General features: G+C 39.6%; 1 protein-coding gene across 6 annotated transcripts in view; it reads left to right on the forward strand.

Moving 5' to 3' along the window:
* The window catches only part of THADA (THADA armadillo repeat containing), a 299,278-nt gene that overhangs the window by 178,205 nt on the left and 95,568 nt on the right, over positions 1-25,505 (forward strand). The window lies entirely within an intron of this gene.

Consider the following 25,505-nt stretch of genomic DNA (forward strand, 5'->3'; position numbering starts at 1 on the left):
CTATTTCTTCTGGCAGAAAGGCTGTCTTTGTCATACACTAAATTCCAACTGCAGTTGATTTGATTTTCTGTGTTCTTAGTCTGTTACATTGAACAGTTTGTCTGTTTATACACCAGCTGCTTGCAGTAGCTTTATACTGTTTCATAATTTGGTGGAGACTAACTCCCCTTCATTACTTTTCTTTTTCAGTGCCCTAAGAACTTTGAATCAACTTGCCTACTTCCCCCATCCTTCATTCTATCAATATATAAGTATTTTTAATTGGGATCACATTAAATTTATACATTAAATTATCAACTTCATATCATTTATTATGCTATTGACCGATTCAAGAACTTGGTATGCTTTTCCATTCATTTGTCTTTTATGGTCCTCAGTAGCATATTTTAAAGCTTTTTCATGTAGAGTATATATTTCTCTTTTGTATTTCTTGTTACTGTTATCATAAGTACTTTTCTTATCTTTTGTCTTCTGACTTGTGCTCTTTTACTTTTGAAAGTGGTTGATTTCTATATACTAGTATTCACTTTGTAATAATACTGTTAGTCCTCACTTATATTATTCTTACTCTGTTTTATACTCTTACATATATTTATTCACTAAATCCTCATAACAATCCAATAAAGTAAGTACTGTTTTACAGTGAGGAAACAAACTCTGAGAGATTAAATAACTTGCCCAAGGTCACACTGCTGAAAGTGACTGATCCAGGCTTTCAGAGCATATACTCCTCAGTTCTATACTATGCTGTACTCAATCACCTATTTCTCATTTCTAATAAAGATCCTTTGTAATATGTTTTCTGTTGATTATCCTGGTTTTACCTGAGGATGCTGCATGTTTTTTATAGGACTGAATATTATACAGATACCAGTTTTCTTCACATTTAAACATGGGTTTAATGCATTTCCAATAAAAATTTTGATGGTTTTTTAAAATTAGAATTGCATTGACTCTTTAGAGCTAGGGGAGAATTGACATTGTTAAAGTATAATTTTCATAAAGGTAAAGTCATCACTTTCAGGCAAAATAAAATGAACTTGTGTAAAACATATTTAACCCACTAATTAATAAGGGAATTGGTAAGATGTTATGATAGGTTCAAAGAGTATCTGAAAAACTATGGCATTTATAGGCAATTTAACAGAAGGTAAGAATAAGGTTGGTGAATTAGATATAAGACAGTCTAATGTCCAACAGATTATAAATCTTTGGGGTTATCTGTTCCGCTGGACAGAAATTTTTTGTGTGTCTACCCCACAAAAGCTTGCAAGTTCTTAAGGAACTTCTCTAAGTCTGGGACCTTAATTGGTAGTAAATAAGGAGATGCACTAAGTCAGTGGTTGGCAAACTGCAGCTTGCGAGCCACATGCGGCTCTTTGGCCCCTTGAGTGTGGCTCTTTCACAAAATACCGACTTCTGCGCATGGGCCACGAAGTTTCAATCACACTGTACGTGCGAGCCCGCATGTGGTATTTTGTGGAAGAGCCACACTCAAGGTACTAAAGAGCCACATGTGGCTCCCGAGCCGCAGTTTGCCGACCACTGCACTAAGTTTATCTCTAGATCGGGGGTTGGCAAACTGATTTACAAACTAAATCTATCTGCTTCCTATTTTTATAAATAAAGTTTTATTGGAACACATTTATGCCCATTTATGTACATATTTTCTATGGCTGATTTTACAATATAATGCCAGAGTTAAATAGTTACAACAGAGACCATATGACCCAGAAAACCTACTATATTTATTCTCTGGTCCTTTACAGAAAAAGTTTGCTGAATACAGGCCTATACAATTCTTGGATGATGAATCTTAAACATTTTTTTTATACTTATACTATCAGATACCATTTGATACTATTAGAAGTGACCTTTTCTTTTTCTTTTTTTAGATTTCAGATTCCAAGTGTTTATTGCTAGTCTTTAGAGAATATAGTTAATTTTTAAATATTGATCTCATATTCTGAGACCTTGCTAACCTTGTTAGTTATTGTGTCTTTTTAAAATGGATTCTGTAGGATTTTATTGCAAAGATAGATAATCATGTCATCTATGAATAAGACAGTTTAATTTTTTTCTTTCCAACTGGTTTGCTTTTTTCTTTTTTTTTTAAATATATATTTTATTGATTTTTACAGAGAGGAAGGGAGAGAGCTAGAGAGTTAGCAACATCGATGAGAGAGAAACATCAATCAGCTGCCTCCTGCACATCTCCTACTGGGGATGTGCCCGCAACCCAGGTACATGCCCTTGGCCGGAATCGAACCTGGGACCTCTCAGTCCGCAGGCCGACGCTCTATCCATTGAGCCAAACCAGTTTCAGCTGGTTTGCTTTTTTATTTCCTTGTCTTGTCTTATTGCACTAGCTAGGGTCTCCAGTATCCTCCTATATAATAAAAGGGTAATATGCAAATAGACCGAATGGCAGAATAACTGAACAACCAATCAAAGCGTAATATGCTAATGATATGCTAAGGTTGCTCAACCGCCCACTATGATGTGCACTGACCACCAAGGGGCAGACAGTCAACTGGTCAACCAGTCGCAATGACGTGCACTGACTCTCAGGGGCAGACAGTTGACTGGTTGACCAGTCATTATGACATGCACTGACCACCAGGGGGCAGATACTCCAACCAGTAGGTTAGCTTGCTGCTGGGGTCTGGCTGATGTGGACTAAGCGAGATGAGCCGGACACGCCCTGGAGCCCTCCTGTAGTCCCTCCCTGGCCTGATCATGCACTGGTGGGGTCCCTCAGCCTGGCCTGTGCCCTCTCGCAATCTGGGACCCCTTGGGGGATGTCGGAGAACTGGTTTCAGCCCGATCCCGCAGGCCACTTCCCTTGGGAGGGCGCCAAATGCAGGGCTCCTGGCTGGAGAGTGCTCTTGCAGCAGCACGAGCCTCTCCCCATCAGGACTGATTGGGCGCAAGCCTGTGGCAGGCACAGTGGAGCCGGGATGAGCAGGAGCTGCAGGTAGGAGCTGCAGGTGGCATTAGATTGCAGGTTTTGTTCCCATCCCTGCTGGCCACCCAGAGGGACCCCACCCATGCACAAATTCGTGCACCTGTACTCTAGTAATACTGACTAAGAGTAGTGAGAATGGACATAATTATTTTGTACACCCCCCATAGCATTTGACCTTGAGCCCTCAATAAAGCTTTGTTGGGTGAACGAACTAGCATAATGCTTTTATTTAATAATGTGTTTTTTTTAATTAAATCTTTATTGTTCAGATTATTACATTTGTTCCTCTTCTTTTCCCCGAATAACTCCCCTCCTTCCAGTTCCCACCCCACCCTCCGCCCTCACTCCCCACCCACTGTCCTCATCCATAGGTGCACGATTTTTGTCCAGTCTCTTCCCGCATCTCCCACACCCCTTTCCCCCGAAAGAATATTCAGTCCATTCCCTTTCTATGTCCCTGATTCTATTATAATCAACAGTTCATTCTGTTCATCAGATTATTCACTTGATTCTTAGATTCACTTGTCGATAGATGCATATTTGTTGTTCATAATTTGTATCTTTACCTTTTTCTTCTTCTTCCTCTTCTTAAAGGATACCTTTCAGCATTTCATATAATCCTGGTTTGGTGGTGATGAACTCCTTTAGCTTTTCCTTATCTGTGAAGCTCTTTATCTGACCTTCAATTCTGAATGATAGCTTTGCTGGATAAAGTAATCTTGGTTGTAGGTTCTTGGCATTCATCACTTTGAATATTTCTTGCCACTCCCTTCTGGCCTGCAAAGTTTCTGTTGAGAAATCAGCTGACAGTCGTGTGGGTATTCCCTTGTAGGTAACTGAGTTTCTTTCTCTTGCTGTTTTTAAGATTCTCTCTTTGTCTTTTGCTCTTGGCATTTTAATTATGATGTGTCTTGGTGTGGTCCTCTTTGGATTCCTTTTGTTTGGGGTTCTCTGTGCTTCCTGGACTTGTAAGTCTATTTCTTTCACCAGGTAGGGGAAGTTTTCTGTCATTATTTCTTCAAATAGGTTTTCAATATCTTGCTCTCTCTCATCTTCTGGCACCCCTATAATTCTGATGTTGGTACACTTGAAGCTGTCCCAGAGGCTCCTTACACTATCTTCGTATTTTCGGATTCTTTTTTCATTTTGCTTTTCCAGTTGGGTGTTTTTTGCTTCTTCGCATTTCAAATCTTTGACTTGATTCTTGCGCTCCTCTAGTCTGCTGTTGGGAGTCTGTATAGTATTCTTTATTTCAGTCAGTGTATGCTTAATTTCTAGTTGGTTCTTTATCATAACATCGAGGGTCTCATTAGATTTCTTGTAGATCTCATTAAGTTTATCGGCAGCTTCTAGACAGTTCTTGAGAGACCTTAAAAGTGTGGTTCTGAACTCTATATCTTCCATTGACAATTTTGTCCTGTTTCTTTGTCTCCGCATTTTTTTTATGCTTTCTTGGTGCACCCCCTAGTGGTCTTTGTGCGCAATCTTGTTGTAGTTAAGCCTTGATTGTTGTAGTTAATACTGGGGGGATTTGCCCTCCAGGCCAACTGGCTGTGAGAGTCAGCTGTGTCTGCAGTGGGAAAACTTCTGTCCTCTGGGGAGGTGCTAATCTACCCTTTGCCTGAGGCTATCCGGCAAATGTCTCTGTGCAGGGCTTGGGTGGGGCGGGTCGCAGGGGATCAACAGGGCGGGCGGAGGGAGCAGTTATGGCTGCTCTCAGTCCCATCCCCAGAGGCTCTGCCTCTCAGAGTCCCAGCAACCGCTGCAAACCTCGGAGAGAAAGCTGCCCTCGCGTTCCGACCGATGCCAGACAGTCACGCTTCTCCCGTTTGAGTCTGGGTCCTTAGAGACTCGCCCAGAACTGGAGCTCAGGGCCTGAGCCTCCCTCCCAATTGAAAACGACAACTGCGCCCTCAGCCACCAGCCTGCTCTGCACGCACCTCCACACCTTTGTATTTTCCGCACTGCGCCTCCTCTTTGTCTCGGTATGCTGTTCTCTTTCCTTCTAGTTGAAGAATTTCCCCTCAGCCAGCTTTCCTGTGGTTCTGGGTGATGTCCGTTCCGTCTTTTAGTTGTATTTTTGAAGTAGTTGTGCGAGGCAGCATTTTCCAGTGTTTACCTGTGCCGCCATCTTGGTTCTCTATCAATAATCTGTTTTTTAATTTTCTTCTTTTTCTCTGTTTTCCTATTGATAGCATTAGAAATAACTGTGTCTGTGATAATCTCATGGAAATTTTAAATACTTATTGGACCAATGCTCTACTTTTGTCACAATGGAAGTTGAACTTGCTGCCACTTTGATAGGGACTAGATGTCCCATTTCCTTTTGCTGACATGAAATATAGGAATGCTGCACAGCAGAGCAAGAAAACTTGTGTTGTAAAGTGTGTCCCAAAATTCACGCAAGAAGTAATTTTGATAGAAAACACAGGTTTATAATTAAAAATTGTAAATTTTTTATTGATTCATAAAGTATACAGTATAGGGTTACGTATGGAATAGCATATCGGGTAAATGGCCTCCACGGCTTTGCTGGCACATATGCGCTCTTCTGTTGAAATTTTCCATGACCGTTTTGCATAAATGTGGCTGAATTTCGATGAGGCTCATTTTCATCTTGATGGCTTGGTTAATCGACAAAATTGTCGCATTTGGGGTTCAGAAAATCCACGAGTGATTGTTGAGAAACAAATGCATCCACAACCTGTCACTGTTTGGTGCCGATTTTGGGCTGGAGGCATCATCGGACCATTCTTCTTCGAAAATGCAGCTGCTCAGGCAATAACAGTTAATGGTGCTCACTATCGCAACATGATAATCCAGTTTTTTGTGCCTAAATTGCAAGATATGGATGTGGGCGCCATGTGATTTCAACAAGACAGTGCCACATGCCATACAGCCCGAGAAACTATTCAATTACTGCATGAGTCATTTCCTGGTCATGTAATTTCCTGTTTTGGTGATCAGAATTGGCCGCCCAGATCGTGTGATTTAACGCCGTTGGACTTTTTTCTTTGGGGTTTTTTGATGTCTAAGGTTTATGCCAATAAGCCCATGACCACCCACTCCTTGAAGGAGGAAATTGAGCACTGTATTAATGAAATTCAGCCACATTTATGCAAAACGGTCATGGAAAATTTCAACAAAAGAGTGCATATGTGCCAGCAAAGCCATAGAGACCATTTACCCAATATGCTATTCCATACATAACCCTATACTGTATACTTTATGAATGAATAACAAATTTACAATTTTTAATTATAAACCTGTGTTTTCTATCGAAATTACTTCTTGCGTGAATTTCGCAAGGGGAAATTCGCAAGTTTAGAAAACTCCCCTCTATCAGCTGTCTTGATTTCGTGAAGATTTGAGTACCTTCACACCCTGTAATACAAAGTTCTCAGAGTGGTTAGAAACTCCTGATTTTAGGACTCCAGGTTTAATGGCCATGCCAGCTCCCATTTTGTTCATTAAAAAGAGTGAGATTTTTCTAGATTAAAGAGAAAATTGCATTAATTTGAATTTTATTATTTTAGAGTTGTTTTTATACTTCTGGTATTAAAACTGTACACAAATTCACCTTCCTTCATTAATGTTCATTACAAATGAATCTTCTGAATTTATTTAGTTTTAGTTTAACAGAAATACTACTTGATAGTCGTTTGTTTTAGTGTAGTTCATGATATTTAAATAATGGATCAGCAGCTCTTTAAAAGTTATTTTTGTTTAAAAAGACTGCTTATGAATTCAAATTGGTCTTTTTACAATTATTCTGTATCCAGAAAGTGTTGATGTTTCTTAGATATTTGCCCTGATACGTACACATTTGTTTAGCTGAGCACATTATCATTGTAGCCTACTAAGAAAGAAATATATATTATGGAAGAGGTGACAACAGGCAGTTAAAAGATCAGAGAATGTGTTTGGATGAATGTGACAAAAACCCAACACCTAGGATGGTTAGTTATCTCAACCATCAGAAATCTGGGATGAGTTGTATATCCTGGGCCTGGGTTTTTATAATCCATCACCAGTTTGTGGAGTTGATATTTTAGCAATGGGGAAATTTAGTGTGTGTGTGTGTGTGTGTGTGTGTGTGTGTGTGTGTGTGTGTGTATACCTGCTAAAATGACAAGTGATTTCTCAGTGTACCAGAAAAGGGAAATGATACTGGATTTTCTTAGCAATTAAGTGACCAAATTGTATGTGGAGGTTTGGAAAACAGACCAAAATGATTTGATCTACAGACTGTAAACTGTAAAACCACTTTAGTTGGAAAAACTATGAAGGTTTAACCCATTTTGTTTACTGAGGAGTTGAGTTCAGGGGTGAGTTTACAAAAAAATCAGAGTTTGAAAATCAGAGTTAATGATCTTTCCCTTTGTAGTAAAAAGTGTACATTTTGGCTTTTCTTCTTTTGTCTTCATTTTTTCTAATAAGAGCATTTTTTTATTTTATATTTTGAAGGTTCATCCCTCCCCAACAAAAAAAAAAAAAATGAGTGCTTCTAATTCTTATATTATGATTACTCAATATCTGTTAACATGTAAGTCAGTGTGGGAGAAGAGAATGAATGCTTCTTTTTAACCACAATGCAAAAGAATGCTATAATGTACTTTTTAGAACAAACATGATAATAATCTTATGTAATGGAAGCATTTGTTGAGTTACATTATTACAAGTAAAAACTATATAATTAGGCATGTATAAAAATTCATCAATCTTTACACTTCAGTTGGGGTATGTTAAGTGGTATTTCCATTTTTTTAAAAACTTTAAGAATGGTGGCCAAGGTTTAGAAATTGTGTTTGACAATTTGGGGACTTGTATACTCTCTATAATACTACAAAGAGGAGGTTCTTGATAAAAAAAAAAAAAAAAAAAAAATTCTCCAAGGATTGAAGCTTGTGGTTAATTAAAAACAAGAATATTTTTAAACTTTACCTTCAAATCACTCTATAAACTATTTGGCACAATTAAAGCTCCTGCCTGATAAAGGGTATGTTATGGTCATGATTTTCAGCATTCACTTCAAAGCAGAAATGTAAATTAATTAATCTCATTCTTTTATTGTGATGTTAGCTCTTTTGTTACTGCTGAGTTTACCTTGGCCTGAGAGCTGGCAATTAAATGGCACAGTGGAGATTACTGGAAAACATTAACTTGTTATTGTTAGTTGACATTGTGCTGAGGTTGATGGGAAGTAGAGTTTATAAATAGCCTGGTCTATGCATTGATTTAGAAATCTGCTCAGTTTCAGGGATGAATTTCATCAGACAGGCCATTCATTGTTTACATTTGAAGCTTTTTATTTAATGGAGAGTGGGTTCATCCTATTGAAAAATGGAATGCTGAACACAGCTGTAGTACACGCTCCCAATGAAACTTGTTTTCAGTGGTAACTTCTTGAATAAATTGGCTTTCTGTTGTTTGCTCACATTTATTCTTCTGAACATTACATAATTGATAATATTGCACTTTTGTCCTACATTTCTTTCTATTGACATTTATATTTTAAACTAGAATGGTCTTCATGTTTTAAATAAGTATGTTTTAAAATAAGCATACTTGAACTTCTTCCTTGTGTGTCTGTGCCTAAAAGCAGGCTTGCTACTTGAATTTTTATGATAAGCTATCAGATGCAAATCATTAACTGAGATCTCCCCAGCATGATGGTGGCAAGAACCCAAAGCAGTACTCCTTGAGCGATGAAAGGAAGTTGACTCTATTATGAGAAATCTAGGCAGTCAGACAAAGCATAACAATCATTTCTAGAAATCTGGCCAAATCACTGAATAATTGCCTTGCTCTTTCAGGCCAAGAGACAAACCTAAATTTGCATTCTCATTCTCATTGACCTGATGGTGAGGGAAGGAGGCTGTGCTACTCAGATAGGTTTCAGGCCATGAAGTTTTCAGGCTTTTTTTTTTTTTAAGTTGGGTGGTGCCTGTATTGATCAATCAGTAATGTTTTAATTGAGTTTCAATTAAATGCTCAATATTGTGCTAATTAACCACTGGGTGGATATAAAGCAGTATAAATTCATCACAAGAATCTTGTATGACATGGGAAAAATAAGCAACAAATCTAAAACAGAAAAATTACAATATAAAATCACATAGTATTAATTTTAAGTCACATTATCAGCATGGCTGGAATAGGTAGAAGCTTCATGACTAAATCCTAACTAATTCAGGTCATCTGGCTATATATATTTTCAGACCTCTGGTTGTTAAGACACTGACAAAAACAGGATGATTTAATAGGCTGTCAAATGTTTCCAAACTTACCTGACACAAGAGTTATCTGGGCTGCTGTTTAAAATACAGATTTCCAAGCTCTTACCCTAAAGATTTTGATTGTGTGTATCTGAGATAGGACCCCAGAATCTGCCTTTTTAATGAGCAAATAGGTGATTCTGATGGTGAGGCAAGTGTGGAAAACATTGGTTACGAGTGGAAGAGAGGAAGGATTCAATGTATAAAAATGAGTCACTGTAAGATACATGTGATCCTTTCTTCAGGTCCAGGAGATAACAGAGATTTACCACCACCACCCCCAATGAGGAATATTATACATTTCTAGGTAATTTGCCTTCGAAGTTAAAAGACAATGGAGGGCAATAAGAAAATCTAGACATTTCTAAGCTCAAATTTTTAATGGGCAAAAAAGTGTTCTGGGTTTCATTTCATCACTTACTTTCTTCTGCTCTAGGAAGGGTGCTCCTGGCCATTCATGTAGAGAGCAGGCAGGCAGACATGAATAAGAAGGAAGCATTTGAAATAGCAAATTGGCAGATGTGAGGGGAGACTCTTCCAAGTTTAAAGGGCAGCTGGCAAGACTGACCCAAGGCAGGAATGGAGGAAGCAGGAGGCTGAGTGAGCTGTTTAGTAACACAGTGTTTTGTGGTCAGGATCAAGGGGCATGAAGTAAGAGTCGTGGGAAACCGGGACAGAGATAACAATAATAACTGTGCACAACACATTTTATAAGGAGCAGGGAGGTCAGCAGTCCTTATGACACCCTCATCCAGAGCAATGGAGGGAAAGTTGGTTACATTATTTCAGTTTTACAGCTGGATGCCTAGAGGTATTGGGGAAGGTGTCCTTGCTATAGTGAAGTAGAAAAGGAAGTAAGTGAATTAGAGCCCATAGATATCCAGACCTATGTTATTAGGTTGGATAAGTATTGGGAGGATGGAGAAGGACAGAAAAGGACTGTCTTGATGGAATTTAAGTTGGTGAGTTGGTGAAATTTTGAACGGATTTCAGCATAGCTAAATGAAAGATACAGTTATCAACAGGTTTAAACAGGTGGTGTGGAGTGGGGATAATGAAAGGGGCTAAAATGTTGAGCAGGTTTTTGGTGTGAGCAGAGAGAAGGATATTGCATGGGAGGTAGAGTTTAAGGTTCAGCACAGTGTATATTATAAAACAAACTTTTGTATCTCCTTCTGATGACGTATAGAGACATACTGATCATAAAAATACGCTCAACTACATCTTCTCTGGTAAGCATAATACTTTTTAAAATAGTCTGCAATGGAGAAAATTTTTTAAAATTAAACTTTGTCTGAGAGTTTAGTCTATGGTGGTGTGTCCCCCTCCCCGCCGTGGTGTAGAGAGACTGGAAAAGCAGTGGACACTAGAAAAGCAATAAAACAGGTTATTACAATCTGCTCAGACATTCCAGTATCTCAGTGTACATGAAGTCTTCCTTCCTCTACAATTAGTACAACCGATAGCTTGCCTCTAATGATAGACTTTGCTATTTTTAATTAGCACCTGATGCTAATTTTTTAAGAATTAAAAGAAGTCAAATGGGATTCTAAGGGCATCTAATTACTGCAGTCTCACAATAAGTTGGTACTCTAAAGTAAATGTGTAGTTCACTCACAAGGCTATTTAAAAATATTTTTTAAATTACAGTTGACATACAATATTATATTAGTTTCAAGTGTACAACCTCATGATTAGACATTTATATCACAAGGCTTTTTTAATAGATGGAGGACCTCTGTAATTGGAGGATGTAAAATATGTCCCAGAAATGATACTGAATACGTTACAATATTGAATATTGGTGACTTGAATGTAGGACATCTTTTAAAAACTTTTAAAATTTTAATTGTGATAAAATGCACATAAAGTTTACCATTTTAACCATTTTTTAAATGTTCAGTAAGTAGCATTAAGTACAGGGGAGGGCAAAAGGAGGTTTATGGTTGTAATACAAATAAATAATGTAATAATAATTAATACAAGTATAAACTCTGTACTCATAACTGTGAACCTTCTTTTGCCTGCCCCTGTATATTCACATCGTTGTGCAACCAATCTCCAAAGGTTTTTCATCTCGCAAAATTGAAACTTACTAGTATATACCCATTAAACAGTAACTCCCTATTTCTTCTTTTCCCCAACTCCTGGCAACAACCATTTCTGTTTCTGTGGGTTGGAGTGTCCTTGACCTCACTCATATAAGTGAAATTATACAATATTTGTTTTTTGTTAACTGGCTTTTTTCTCTTTCCATCATGTCCTTAAGGGTCATCCATGTTGTAGCCTGTGTCAAAACATCCTTTGTATAGCTGAGTAATATTCCGTTGTGTGTAATATGCCACCTTTGTGTACTCGTTTATCCGTCAGTGGACACTTGGGTTGCTTCCATCTTTTGGCTATTGTGAAGAATGTTGCATGAAATAGATGTACACATGTCTTTTTGAGGCCCTCCTTTCAAAAGTGGAATTGTGGGATCATACAGTAATATTATTTTTTATATTTTGAGAAACTACGATATTTTTTCCATAGAAATATAGAGAATCCTAATTTCTTGTTTTAGTTAGTAACTTCATTGGGAATCTTAATGGTTTGTGTCTTGGCCTCATTTTCCTCCAGTATTAAGAGGTAGTATGTATAAATTTAATATTTTCTTGTTGCATTCTGCTACTATGTTATGGATACCGCCCCTCTTCACCCACCTTCATACTCTAATCCTATTGAAACTATTGAATATCTTTTATTTTTCACTGAAATTGTTTGGAGGTGTGAGAAATAAGAAGACCCAGGTGGTTATAGAGGGTTAACTACCAATTGTATGTATGCAACTTCAAATTCACCCTGGTCTCTTTATTTGTGACTTTTTCCCAAGTAAAACTCCACTTTCTTCAGAAAGTGAGCCACTTCAAAGGTTTCTAAGTAAATTCTATTTTCTTGATAGCTAAGATCCTACCTGTTATGGAGACATGATCCATTCTACTAAGAGTTCACCACTAATTTCAAGAAGATTGGGACTAACTACTATATTGTGTGTGTTTTTTAAACCAAGAACCTATGGAATTTTAAATACATTTATATACCTTTCAGGGAAGACTACAATGTGAGTCCATAGGCTTTGCTATATGAAATATCCAAATATCCGTTTTATGAGACTAATATACACAGGAAGGATGCTTTGCTTCCTTTGACTAAAATGCACACCAACTGGCCAGATTAACCCAACACATGCCATGGTGGAAGCTAAAGTACTTGTTACAAGTGTTGCCTGATTTGGGCCATTCAGGAAATTTTAGGAAAATAAGAATGCGCTTACTTAGCTTATTTTGACGTGGTTGCCTCTCTGAGGCAGGAAACGGAGCTGGAAATCCTACCTCTGGATTTGTGAATTTATGGAGTATGCTCTGTAGGAAAGAGGATCAAGGATAAACCTCTTGAGGTCATAGCTGACAGCTGATATCTTTAAGGGTTACCAGATTGTTTTTCTGAGACACTGAATGGCACAACTTACTCTTCTATGTAACTCACACGTGCAGAAAATGTAGCTTATGACAAAAAGGGCAAACTTGATAAAGAGGACTGTACTTACACTTCTCAAAGCACCTGAGGGGCAATCATTAATTTATCCTTGCCATACCCTTGGTCATTGTTATGAACTCTAGTAAGATGATTAGTCAGAAAGTACAGTTTCTGGGAAAAATCATCAGAGACCACTAAAAAAAAGTATTGCTAAAGAACATTACTGCAACAGGCAGAAGTCCAGTGGCCAAGCAAAAACAAGTGCCAAAGAAAGGACATAATAAGCAGGTACCACTGAGGAGTAAGAAAGCTACCAAATAACTGAGAACTAAATAAACATAGATAGGAAAGCATAGATACCCCAGATGAATGGAGGCAGTGAGGTGAGTCTCCTTTTTACACCAACACGAGAGATGCCTAAAGTGCACTGAAAAATTAAAATCACACATGAGGCATCCATTAATAAGGATGACCAATCTTTAGAGAGTAATTACAAGGTACTTTCACATCAGTTACCTTTTAGACTTAACAATAATCTCATGAGATGAATTATATTGTTAGCTTCATTTTACGGGTGAGGAAATTAAAATAATTTTCCCAAGGTCACCAGCTAGGTCTTGACTACAAAGCCTGGGCTCTTACAGTAAGCCAGGGTTTCTGCACCTAGGCACTATTGACATTTGGGGCTGGATAATTCTTTGTTGAGAGGGGTTGCCCTGGGCATTGTAGGATGCTTAACAGCATCTCTGCCCTCTACTCACTAGATGCCAGTAGCACCCCCTTTCAGTTGAGACAACCAAAAATGTTTCTAGACAATGCCAAATGTCACCTGGGGGTAAAATCACCCCAATTTTTAGAACCACTGGTCTAAAGACTAATGTTTCTCAGTATGAGTCAAGTGGGTGTAGCCTGTTGTCCCATTGTCATCAGTCCCAATATTGGGCTGGGAGAGCTTGTTCGCTTAGAACTTTCCTAAAATGGATCCTCATTGCCTTCCAGCAATACGGTGAAAGGGGACAGGCCAAAATGGATTTGGAATGGTTACTTGGAGTCATTGTTTCATTCAGCCATTTATTCAGCAAATAAGCTTAACAGTTCCTGGAGTTTGGTAGAGGCGCCAGTCTTTGAACTGAAGTAGGTTTAGAGGGAAGACTATGAGTTTTCTCAAGATGAGCTTGGAGGAGGATGAACCCATGTAGATAACATGACATGTTAGTAGGCTAGGAAAAGCAGGCTGATGGCCCACACCACAAACATATTCCAATCTCAAGGACTTATATTCATTGGTCATCTTTGTAAGCCAACCCATTTGCAAGCAGTCTTGGTGTTTACTTTCACTATATTGAGTTAACTATTGCCTTGAAAGTACTGTTTATCTCAGCCCACATGGTAATTGACTTAAATTTAAAATCAAGTCAACAAACGTTTGCATTCCTGTAAGGCTCTGTAGGAGATAAAACAACATGGTTTACATAAAAAGATAAATAGCAATCAAGGCAACATATCTTAGGTGCCAAATGAGTGGTTCAGATAATAAAAACTATGCAATGAGAGGATGGAGAGATTTCCACAACCTAGAATTGTCAAGGAGAACTTCACAGAGGGAGCTAATGAACTGGGCCTTACCCGATAAGTAGAAATAATATGCAATCTTTATGACAGACTGGGAAGCACATGATTAATGAACACAGCATCCCATGTAAAAAGTACCTTTTAGATTTTTGTTGTGTTAATCTTCACTTGAGGATATTTTTCCATTGATTTTTAGAGAGAGAGGAAGTAGGGGAATAGACACACAGAGAGAGACATTTATTTGTTGCCTCCTGCACGTATCCCAACCAGGGCTGGGGATTGAGCCTGCAACCGAGATACAGTGCCCTTGACCAGAATCAAACCTGAGACCCTTCAGTCTGAGGGCTTATGCTCTAGCCACTGAGCCAAACTGGCTAGGGCTTGATTATTATTTTAATGCCATCTAGTTTCATTATTTTGAAATATATCCAATAACAGATATGAAATCCAGTTAGAAGTTTACCCATGATGATTGTCCAGAGTTTGTCAGCTCAACCAAGAAAATTCCTAAGTGAAAAAGGTGTTTTGATCACTCCCAGGGATCAGAGGAAACTTCATAATGGTTGGTTTCACGACCTTTTATTTCAGTCAGACCTCACCGAAATCACCCTTCTCCAAACAAAGTTGCCCAGGCCTCCAAACAAAGTCTGCCTGGTCTCCAGATTTAGAGAGACCTTACTGTGTGCAGCCTGCCTGCATGACTTTGGGCATCCCCCATCCTCAGCAGCACTTCGGAAGGCAGTTACCAATATGGGCTGTAGAGGCTTTTGCTTCTTAAGACATGGTTTATTCCACAAATCCCAGCCATCCAGTAAACTTCTATAATTCCACATAAAATGGATGCAGCAGATGTTCCTGGACCTCACTGCTGGAGGTGTTGAATGGCAAATGAACAAACAAACGGGGGGACGGAGGAGGGGGGGGGACCCTCCCAAGGGGGGACCCACCCAAATCTCCTTCCTGGAGCTTAGAGGAATCATTCTTTTTCCTTCCTCCATGAGAAAATATAAACTGTTGCTTTATAAACAGTTGTCACTTTTTGACTTATAAAGATTCACAGTCTTTTCCTTTTGTTTACTTTGATGACCTTTGAAATAAGCTGCAACCCAGAGTCAAAAAAAATTTCCATGTTCATTTTTCAGAAAGAGGACTCTGTTGCCACAATGTGCTGTGTCAGCCTCTGACTCCGAGGCTGGCTGCAGCCCAGGCCCAGGTTTGCAGGCCCTTTTCCCCAAACCCCTCACTGGGCAGCTCCAAGTAATGTGGGTTACTGGCCTGAAGGCCAAACAGTTTTCTGTCGGTCAGACTCTTCTATAAAGCAGATTTTATGGCAACTCTAAAATCCAGAAAACACAAATTAATATATTAACTTTGCATTTCCTTTGGCTTTGCTTGCTGAAGAGACAACACTAACGATTTTCCTGCAGCTCTCAAAAATGCTGCTACCCGCTTCCCCTGTGGCCAGCCTTCTCTACCCTCAGTGGGCCTCTCCTCTGACATGCTCTCCAAACCTCATTGGGTACCAGTCTGAAAAGTCAAAGGAAGAGGCCAGGAGAAGCCTTGGAAGTCCTAACTTCCTCTTGGGGGCGTTGAAAAGTTCCTTTTCTTTGATTTTATCTCTTAGTGAAAAATAACACATAGCCACCTGTCCCAATAATTTGTATGTGAATTTTAATACTGAGTATGGAGTTAGGGAATGAATACATGATAAAAAGAACATTACTTAGCTTCTATTGTTTCTGATTCCCAAAATAATGCATTCTTCCTTTGTGGTGATAAGGCAGTCTGTATGTTCGATTGTCGTGATGGTTGCATAAATCCATGCATGGGGTAAAATTGTGCGCGCACGCGCGCACACACACACCCACACACACATGTGAATACATGTAAAAAATGGCAAAATTGAATAGGGTAGGTAGCCTAGTTAATAGTAATATGCCTATGTCAATTTTCTGATTTTGATATAGTACTGCAGTTACTACATAAGAAGTCACAATTGGGAAAAGATGATTGAAAAGTACAATGCTACTAGTTTTGCAACTTGTTATGAGCTTATAATTATTTCTTTACAAAAGTTCTAAAAAAAGTAATGCATTTTTACTGTAAAACTTTCTAAATTATAGAAAAGTTCAACAAACTTTCACCCCTAAACATTAATTGAATTTTAATATTAATCAAAAATAAATATAAATTAAAAATAATAAAATTATTTCAAATTTGACCAATGGGAGCCCATTCCAAAAAAAACCAAAAAACCACCAAGTAAAAAAAATCCCACCCTCACTGTTAATAATTTGGTACCAATAAAAATGGGATCGTTGCCCTAACTGGTTTGGCTCAGTGGATAGAGCGTCAGCCTGCGGACTCAAGGGTCCCAGGTTCAATTCCGGTCAAGGGCAGGTACCTTGGTTGCGGGCACATGCCCAGTAGGGAGTGTGCAGGCAGGAGGCAGCTGATGGATGTTTCTCTCTCATCGATGTTTCCAACTCTCTATCCCTCTCCCTTCCTCTCTCTAAAAATATCAATAAAATATATATATATAAAAAAAATGGGATCGTACTATTTTTGCAGCTTGCTTTTTTTTACTTACCAGTGTAGAGATATTTCCATGTTAGTCTATATAAACCTACAACATTCTTGTTAATAGCTGTACAGATTGGCTTTCTGTGATGGGATACTTGTAGAAATATCCCATAATTTTTTTCTATTGGTCCTGTATTGGTTGTTTCTGAATTTTCCTGTTAGAATCAGTGCTACTGAAGATCATCCTTGGGCATCTATTATCTTTGCCCATACTCCTTTCTGTGAGACAGATGCCTAGAAGTGGGTATTGCACTGAAGAAAGTGCATGACTTCCAAGTTGCTACTTTGTCTAGCTCCGAGGGAGACCACTGTACAGGAAAAAAAAATTTTCTTATGTGTAACAAGATGGCCTTGCTGGTTATCCCCTCCCACCCCCCAAAAAAGGTGACAATTTATGTTCCCACCAATGATGAATGAGAGTATTGTTTTCTTACCTAGTTATTAGATGGGGGTCCTACCTACTAATTTTTAAGAAAAATTCTGTACAAATTAATGTTATTGTTTTTAAATTATTGTTTTAATTGCCCTTCCTTAAACATGAATGAAGTTAAACATGTCTTCATATGTTTATTGGCTATATTTGTATTTCATCTGTGAATTGCTTGTTTATATTCTTTGCTAAATATTTGCAGTTCCCAAAGTGTGTGCCAAAGCTCTGTGGGATATTTTAAATTTGGGAGAGAAACACAATGATGTTTACCATCTGTGAAATATTATGAGATCTACTAGCTCGAAGCTATTTACACTTATCAACATTAGCTTGCACTGCATTCCTTTAGAAGATGCTATATATCTTTGCAAAGTTGAGTATTTGATAGTTGCTGCTATAAAAAGCAAGTACCATGAGAAAATCAATATGGAACAGGAATGAGGGTGGAGTCCAACAATCCCGAGGCTTGGGAAGTTATGAGTAGCCAACAGGCACACATATCCCATTAGTACGTATTTGTGGTTATTAAGGAATGAAATCAAAATATTTTTTCTTTCAACTTATGTGTATTATTTTTTCAAACAGTTCCTAAGTTGTTAGGGTATAAATACTTATTAGGTTGTTTGGACCTAACTACTTAATAAATGGAACTATTAGGTATTTCTTTTGGCCTAGAGGCACCATGAAAAGATTATTGAGGTGCTAAGGGTGCTATGAATGGTGAAAGTTTGTAAGTCCCTGCCATATTTTATTCAATTACTTTCATTTTTGTTATTAATTTGCAAGAGTTTTGTTCCTTAGGGGAATTAGCAAATATTTTACCCCTTTTTCCCTTTACTTTTGAATATTCCTTGTAGTTTTTACTTTTTCAGTTTTTGTGTTGACAGACTTATAGAAAGCCCATTTTTACCTGAAGATTATAAAACATTTTCCTGTTTTCTTCTAGCATTTTTATAATGGGCTTTTTTTTTTTTTTTACATTTGATTATTTTCTACATCTGGAATTTATTTCAATGCAAGACTTTGGGTAGGGATCTAACCATATTATTTCCCAAAGAACTAGTTGGTGTTTTAATACCATTTATTGAATAAATCAATCTTTTCACTACTGTTTAAATATCACTTTTATCACCTACTGTATTTCTAGCACATTTATTTCTGGCCCCTCTATTCTTTCTCTCTCTTTATAGTACTTACTGTTTTCTACCTTGAATTTTAGTTATATACATATCTTATACCCTGCACTAGATCATAAACTTTTTAATATTGACTTCATCTCTATGTCCTATAGCTGCATGCTTTCCTCTTTCCCTTATCTTCTTCTCTAAATCTTTCTTAAAAGTTTTCTATAGAAAAATTTAAATATACACAAATGTAGATAGAATAATGTAATGAGTCCCATGTATCTTAACTATCACTCAGCTGCAATAATTGTTGATTCTTAACTAATTTTGTTTCATTCATACTACAGTCAGCTTCTTTCTATATTGCTTTAAAGCTAACTATCTTGATTGAACAAATTATCTATTATTTTTCATTAATAAGTTATGCTACATTAAAGAATTTCTTATTGATCTAAATATTAACTTTAAGGAAATTCAATAGGTAAAGCTCCAGATATGTAGAACAGATGAATTATCATATATAAGAAAGCTTCCCCTAAAGAACTTAAACAGATTTATTCTATAAATAAATAGTTTGTAATTTAAAAATTTTTATACGTAGCTTTTCAGAAATGTATCTGTGTTCTAAAGCAGTGGTCGCCAACCTTTTGGACCTCACGGACCACTGTTCTAAAGTTAGGAACTCTTTATTTAGAACAGGTATTAAATCATTGTTTTGTAAATTGTTAATTCTTTAAATGCACGTCTTTGTTTGTATGTTGGGTTAAGATTGACTACTTTTGACATCACTTTCTAAACCCAACATGTTGCTCAGGGCTCTTGATGCCTCTTCTGGGTGCCAGACTCCTAATTGAATTGTAAAATTTGGAGTACCAGGCCAGATATGACTCAGGCGAAACATATACTCACTCTCTTTTTAATGCTATGTATTTTCCCCAACCCTTTTGTGTGGAGAGAGTTTAGAGAGGTTTAGTACCACAGCTGCTGGTGTGAATATAGGTTCTGCTTCTACCACCGCTGGCAAGGTGGCATGGTAGAATTAGAAGTCAATAAATGCTCTCTTTATTGAGCCTGTCTGTCTGATAGACAAAGCTACTTATCCTTGGGGTCCCGGGGCTAGAAAACTGGGACACAGTCCCTTCCTTCAAAGAGCTATACAGGGAAATTGTAGATTGATAGCCATGATGACAGGATTATACACACACACACACACACACACACACACACACACACACACACACACTGGTATATGTAAATGAAGCTGAATAGGAAAAAAAGTTATTCTTAGGGTGGGGTTGGGGGCAACTGAAGAAAACTGAGGAAGGTTTTATGGTGGGCCTTACAGCGGAAATGAAATATCAGTAGGCAGAGTTGGAGAGGATAGGGGAGAAATGGAAGGAACATCCTGCATAGAAAAGCATTTGTAAGTTGTCCAGAATGGAAAGTTGTCTGGCTCAGTGGCCACAGAATAGATACATGAAGAGGAGAAATTAAGGAGTAAAACAAGTAGTAGAAAGGTGAGTTGAGCCTTTAGTGCCCAGCAAATTCTATAGGAGGTTGGAAATTATTGAAGGATTTTGAATTTGGGAGTAATATGAATGGGGCTTGGTTTTAAGATTTATCTGCAGCCATGTGTAAAATAAGTTTTAGAGGCAAATACCAGTCAGTTAACTTGTTTCCATCAGAGAGGTGTCAGGTCTTTGGGTTCCTGAACTAGAACTGTGGGAGTGTTAATAGAAAGGAGGGAACGGATTTGAGACAACAAAGTAAATTTCCATGCCCCTAGAGACTTTGTGTTTCTGTAGATGTTAGTCCTTAAAGATATTCGTGGCCTATTTCCTGTGCTTCTTTTCCCCAACCCAGAGTCAGCTAGGAAGTAATTACACGTTGTAGTTGGTGACCTTTTTCCCAGCACAGCAAAGTGTCACCTTTTGGGAACTTACCGAGACCTTTCTAAGGATGTGTTCTCATCTCATGAACAGGTTGAGGTTTGGGGAGTAACCACTTGAAATGCTTCCTGGCCTGCCCTCCAGCATGGGATCAGATTGGTGGGTACCTGTGGGTGGCACAGGCCCACTGAGCCCTTTCTCGTAGGGATGACCAAGGTGAGCAACTTAAGTGTCCCAGGGTCATGCCCCCAGTCCACACTGACCCTCCGAGGCTGGGAGCAGTGGGTCTGTTAATAAAAAAGGTTATGTTGAGCTTTCTGCACAGATGACCTAGGCAGGTACGTACACCCAGCCAGCACCATGCCCTGCACTGTGGAAGTAAGAGAAAAGAGGGGTGCTTCTGAGAAGCCTGTGGTCCTGTTGGAGATAAGATTGATATGCCTGAAGCAGAGAACAATTAAATACTAACCCACGTTTTAATAATTAGAAATGACAAATAAATTAGAAAACTTCTCTCTCTTGCTTTCCCATCTACACACACACACACAGTCTGCCTTTTAAATGATTTTTGCTGTATCCATTTCCATTTCCCGACAGTTATATGATTAGGCATGTTTCTGTGAATTAGAAAGTTTAGGTTCCTCCCTCAGCCATCCCCCTACTCACACCACTGCCCCCCTTCAGGCTGACTTAAAGCCATAAAATACTTCTGCCTGCCTGCGTTTAGTTCTGTTTGTATGAATTAAGTCGACAGGATAAATATTCACATTCCCAGCGACAGGCTGAAACAATGTTTGCCTGTTCTGCCCAGTGAGTCGAGAAAAAAAGGGGGCCTGACATCACCCTATACTGTACATTCCCGGCATAGATCATTTATTTAAGTCCCTGAAAAAATACAGATGTTTTACCAGCCGAAATAAAATCCTGTGTAAACACTGAGCTTGGAAAAATGTGGCTCTGACTTAGCTGTGGGGGTTGGAGCTAGGCAAAATGGCAGATGCAGAAATTTTATACTTGGCTGAATGTGATAGGGACAAAAGTGTTCGTCCCCTGTCTGCATGCTGCAAAAGAAGAATAGAATTTGTTTTTAAGGAAATACAGTTGCAAACCTGAATAGGTCTGTTGCTCTTCAGTGTTTGGGATTGTTAATGATTATGATGCATTCACCCACTTGTATCTGACCTCTGAAATGAGTGTCTTTTTTCTATTGGAGTTGTCCTTTTTCATGACCTGCCTACCCTGGTCCTGTTATTGCTGGAGCCTGCTGGTTCCTGGCGCTCAGGTGCTGTTGATTTTATAAGGGGGAAAACTGCCTGGAAGCCATGCTTGGTGAAGAGGAAAACCCATCTCAGCGTCACATTCCCAAACAGCCATCTATCATCTTGATCTTGTCTAACACAGTCACTATTTTAGTCCAGCAGCACAAACCAGACATATTTTACTGGTGCAGTGCAAGTTTTTTCAGGATCTGCCTCATGACTCTTCTCAGACCTGTGGTATTTATTCAGAGAGCATTACATTTGCTCTGTGGAGTCACTTTTAAGATTCAAAGCTGCCAGAATGGACCCCATGCTTTACACAGATGGTTGGAAACTCCCCCGAGTCTCCCTGTGTTTAGAGTGGGGATGGGAGTGGGCAGAGAATAACTGCTTCCAGGTTCTCCAGACTTTCCTTAGATCCACAGTTTCATTTAGACACGCATCTCAGGGGCCAGAAATCTAGCCCCCTCCTTGTCAGGGCCTGGACAATCACCTCATCTCTCAGCAGTCCCAGCCTGTGATGGTCCCGGCCTGTGATAGTCCCAGCTGATGGTCCGGAGCGTATGGTAATCCTGGTGATGCTGCTTGGTCTGCACTCAGTTGTTTGCTGTGTGCTTTTGGTCTCTTTCTGACCGAATCACAACTGTTTTAAGTCAACACCACTTTCTCCTGTTTCTTTTGCCGAAGACACCTCCAAATCCACTCCAAGCTCTTCAAAAGGGCCTCCCATAGCTAGAAGTAAACAGCTGCCCTGCTTGTCCCAGTGTGATTAATAGAGCTCCTCTCCACTTTCAGAAGACTTCCTGGTCTTCTCCCTCCCTAGAGCAGTTATCACTGGACATTCCCAACCAAACTCATTAAATCCCCTCCCTCATTCCCCAAAAAGCTACATGTGCTCTTGTGATCCCTGCTGGGGTGGACCTCCAGCACCAGCTGCCTGAGTTCAGAGTCTCTTTCCTGACCCTCAACTCCATGTCTAGAGCAGTTGCCCAAGTCTTGCCTCTTCAGCCTCCAATGTCTCTCAAATGTATCCTTTCCTCTTAGTTCCACTGCTGCTGTTGTTTAGATTGGGGTGAGGTTGGGATGTCACAAATTCAGTCCTGTCTGTTTCAGACAAATAAGTGAATGAAGGGGGGTGGATAGAAACATGCAGCCCTCTTGATGCATCCTTTGTCTTCAAACTTTTGATTGAGATTTGGGTTCAGTAAATATTTCATTTCCTCTCGATTCTACATAAGTTGAGGGGGGTGGGGAGGAGAGCATGAGATAAGTGATAAACCTGGACACTCCATCCGAGCCACCACGCATGCTGGTCAGTAGGGGGACAGTGGGGACCCTGAGCACGCATTGCTTGTCAAAGGGGGCAGCTGCTGCTCCTCAGCCCAGGCCCAATGGCTCTGTGGGAGTGTGGCCCCAAGATGGCAGATGTTTTGATTTTTCAAAAGAAATTGGAAATCAGGATGAGTTTGATGTGAAATCTCCCAATTCATAAAGGAAAGTTTAAAAATACCGTGCAGATCAAATAAAACATCTGCAGCCATTTTTTTGTCCAAAGGCTCTTGGTTTTCAGCCTCTGGTTTCACCCCTCACCACCTTCTGACTGGACTATTGCAGTAGTGTTGGTCATGTTGCCCGTTAATCCAGCCTCTACACCACCCTGGCCTTTTGCCCCCCAAGTTACCGATCTGATCACTTAAAAGCTATGAAGAACAGAACACACATTCTTGATGTTGCATTTAAGATCTGTCTCCAGCTCTGTCTCCTCCCACCTTCCACACACACCCTGGCTGTGCTTTCGTCACGCACAACTACTTGCTGTCCCCTGAGCAGTCCCAGGATTTTTAATAAATAGCTTCTTTTTAGAACAATTTTAGGTTTACAGAAAAACTGAGCAGGTCCTCCCAGTCCCCTCTCCCCAGTTTTCTACTGCTATTAATATTTTGCATTAGAGGGTACGTTTGTTACAACTAATACACTGAGATCAACACATTATTACCATTAACTAAAGTCCATAGTTTACAGTAAGGCTTACTCTTTTTGTTGGGAATACCAATATTTTAAGACCCTTAAAAATTTTTTTTATAATTCCCGTTCCTCTGTTTGTATATTGTTCTCCCAATTCTGGCAAGATTTTTTTCAAGGCCAAATATGAATGTCCCTTTCTACAAAGCCTTCTCTGACTGTTTATTTCAGGAATGGGGGCTGGAAAGGAGGGAGCAGACAGAAAATGGAAGAGAAGTAACTTTTTTTCCCAGGTGCCTAGTGTGTGCCAAGTACTATATATTCTTTTAAATCCCTCTATAATCCTATAATATCGATGTTATTATGGATGTTAACCTGTTTCCGTGAGTTGCCCAAAGCCCCACTAATAGTAACTAGGTTGACGCCCATGTCCACCTGGCTCCAAAGTGCGTGTTGCGCCCATTCCTTTTCCCTAGGGCTACATTCTTACCACTAATCTAGCCTCCTGCCTTCCCCACTAGATCAGAAATCCACTGGAGTGCGAGGTACTCAGCTCAGTGTCTCCACTCCCACGAAGCGGGGTGCGGGGGGATAGGGGGCAGACATACGGCACTCCCCCAAAACCAGGGGCTTGTGACCTAAAGGCAGAGTTAGTATAGGAAGAGGCAACAGATCCTGACATCAGTTCAGCGAATGGTTGTTGAACTCCTGCTGTGCCTGGACTTGGTGCAAGGTGAGGTGGGGAAGCGGAGGAAGTGGTGGCGGTGCTGCCACGTGGCTGTGTCTCCCTGCCAGGCAGAGTCAGGAAGCTATTGATTCTCCGTGTATCCGGGACTAGAATGTGAGCTGCAGGGGAGCAGGGACTCTGTTCTCTGCTGTGACTTCCAGGACAGTCCCTAGTGGTGATAGCTCTTTAATAAATATCTGTGGCTGGAATGTTTGAATCCCATTGCAAATTGGGGACACGGAAAGTGACTACTCGACTGCTCGCAGCTCTCATGTGCGTTCAGTTAGTCATCAGCCTCAGTTCCGGCAGCTTGGGGTTCTCCACGTTTGGTGCAGGGCAGCTCTGTATTATAAGCAGTTTCCAAATTATGCCAGGCCCGGGTTCGACCACACTCCGAGTTCTCCGTTCCCAGTGAATGACCAGGATCACAATTGTTGTGTGGTGTGTACCCAAGGTGACAGAATTGATGGACCTGTTAGGCTGATTTTCATAAACCAGAGCTACCAAGCGTTTCAAAAACAGCCTTGTTTTTGCCAAGTAAGGTGAGCAAATATAGGACTAAGTTTAAACATCCATCAGGAGTTATTTTTGAAGCGATTGCTTCTAAATGAGAGGCATTTGAAAATCTCACAGCTTTCTTTACAAGTAAGTTCCACAGTCATGTATTTTGCTGGTGTCTGCTGATTAATTACGATCCTGTGACACCATGAAAAGCCCTGGTGGTTGGGTCTGTGCAGCTGCGGAGAAAAGTAAAGCGAGGCCCAGTGACACTGCCAAGTCTTTCAGGCTGGTGGGATTCAGGCAGAGGAAGGTATTTTTTTCACTCTGGCAGTCACCACAGAAGAACAGAAGCCCCAGCCAGACCCATTTCTCCAGACTTCAGGACGGGTGGTTTGGGTCCCTGTGGGGGTGTGGTGAAGTAGTGATATTCGATCTGTTGCTTCTGAAATAACAGGTCCATTATTAGAGAAAGCGTTTTCAGTTTCCATTAGGACATATGTGCATTCTCCTGTCCAGTTACTTCTGTTTAGAAAAAAAATAGTGGTTACATAAATTTTTAAAAAGATTTTTTTATTGATTTTTAGAGAGAGAGGAAAGGAGAAGGAGAGAGAGAAACATTGATGTGAGAGGGGACATCAATTGGCTGCCTCCTGGATGCTCCCTACCGGGGATCGAACCAGCAACCTCCTGGTGCAT

Source organism: Myotis myotis, unplaced genomic scaffold, assembly GCF_014108235.1.
Source record: "Myotis myotis isolate mMyoMyo1 unplaced genomic scaffold, mMyoMyo1.p scaffold_m19_p_14, whole genome shotgun sequence".
In the NCBI taxonomy this organism is placed as follows: domain Eukaryota; kingdom Metazoa; phylum Chordata; class Mammalia; order Chiroptera; family Vespertilionidae; genus Myotis; species Myotis myotis.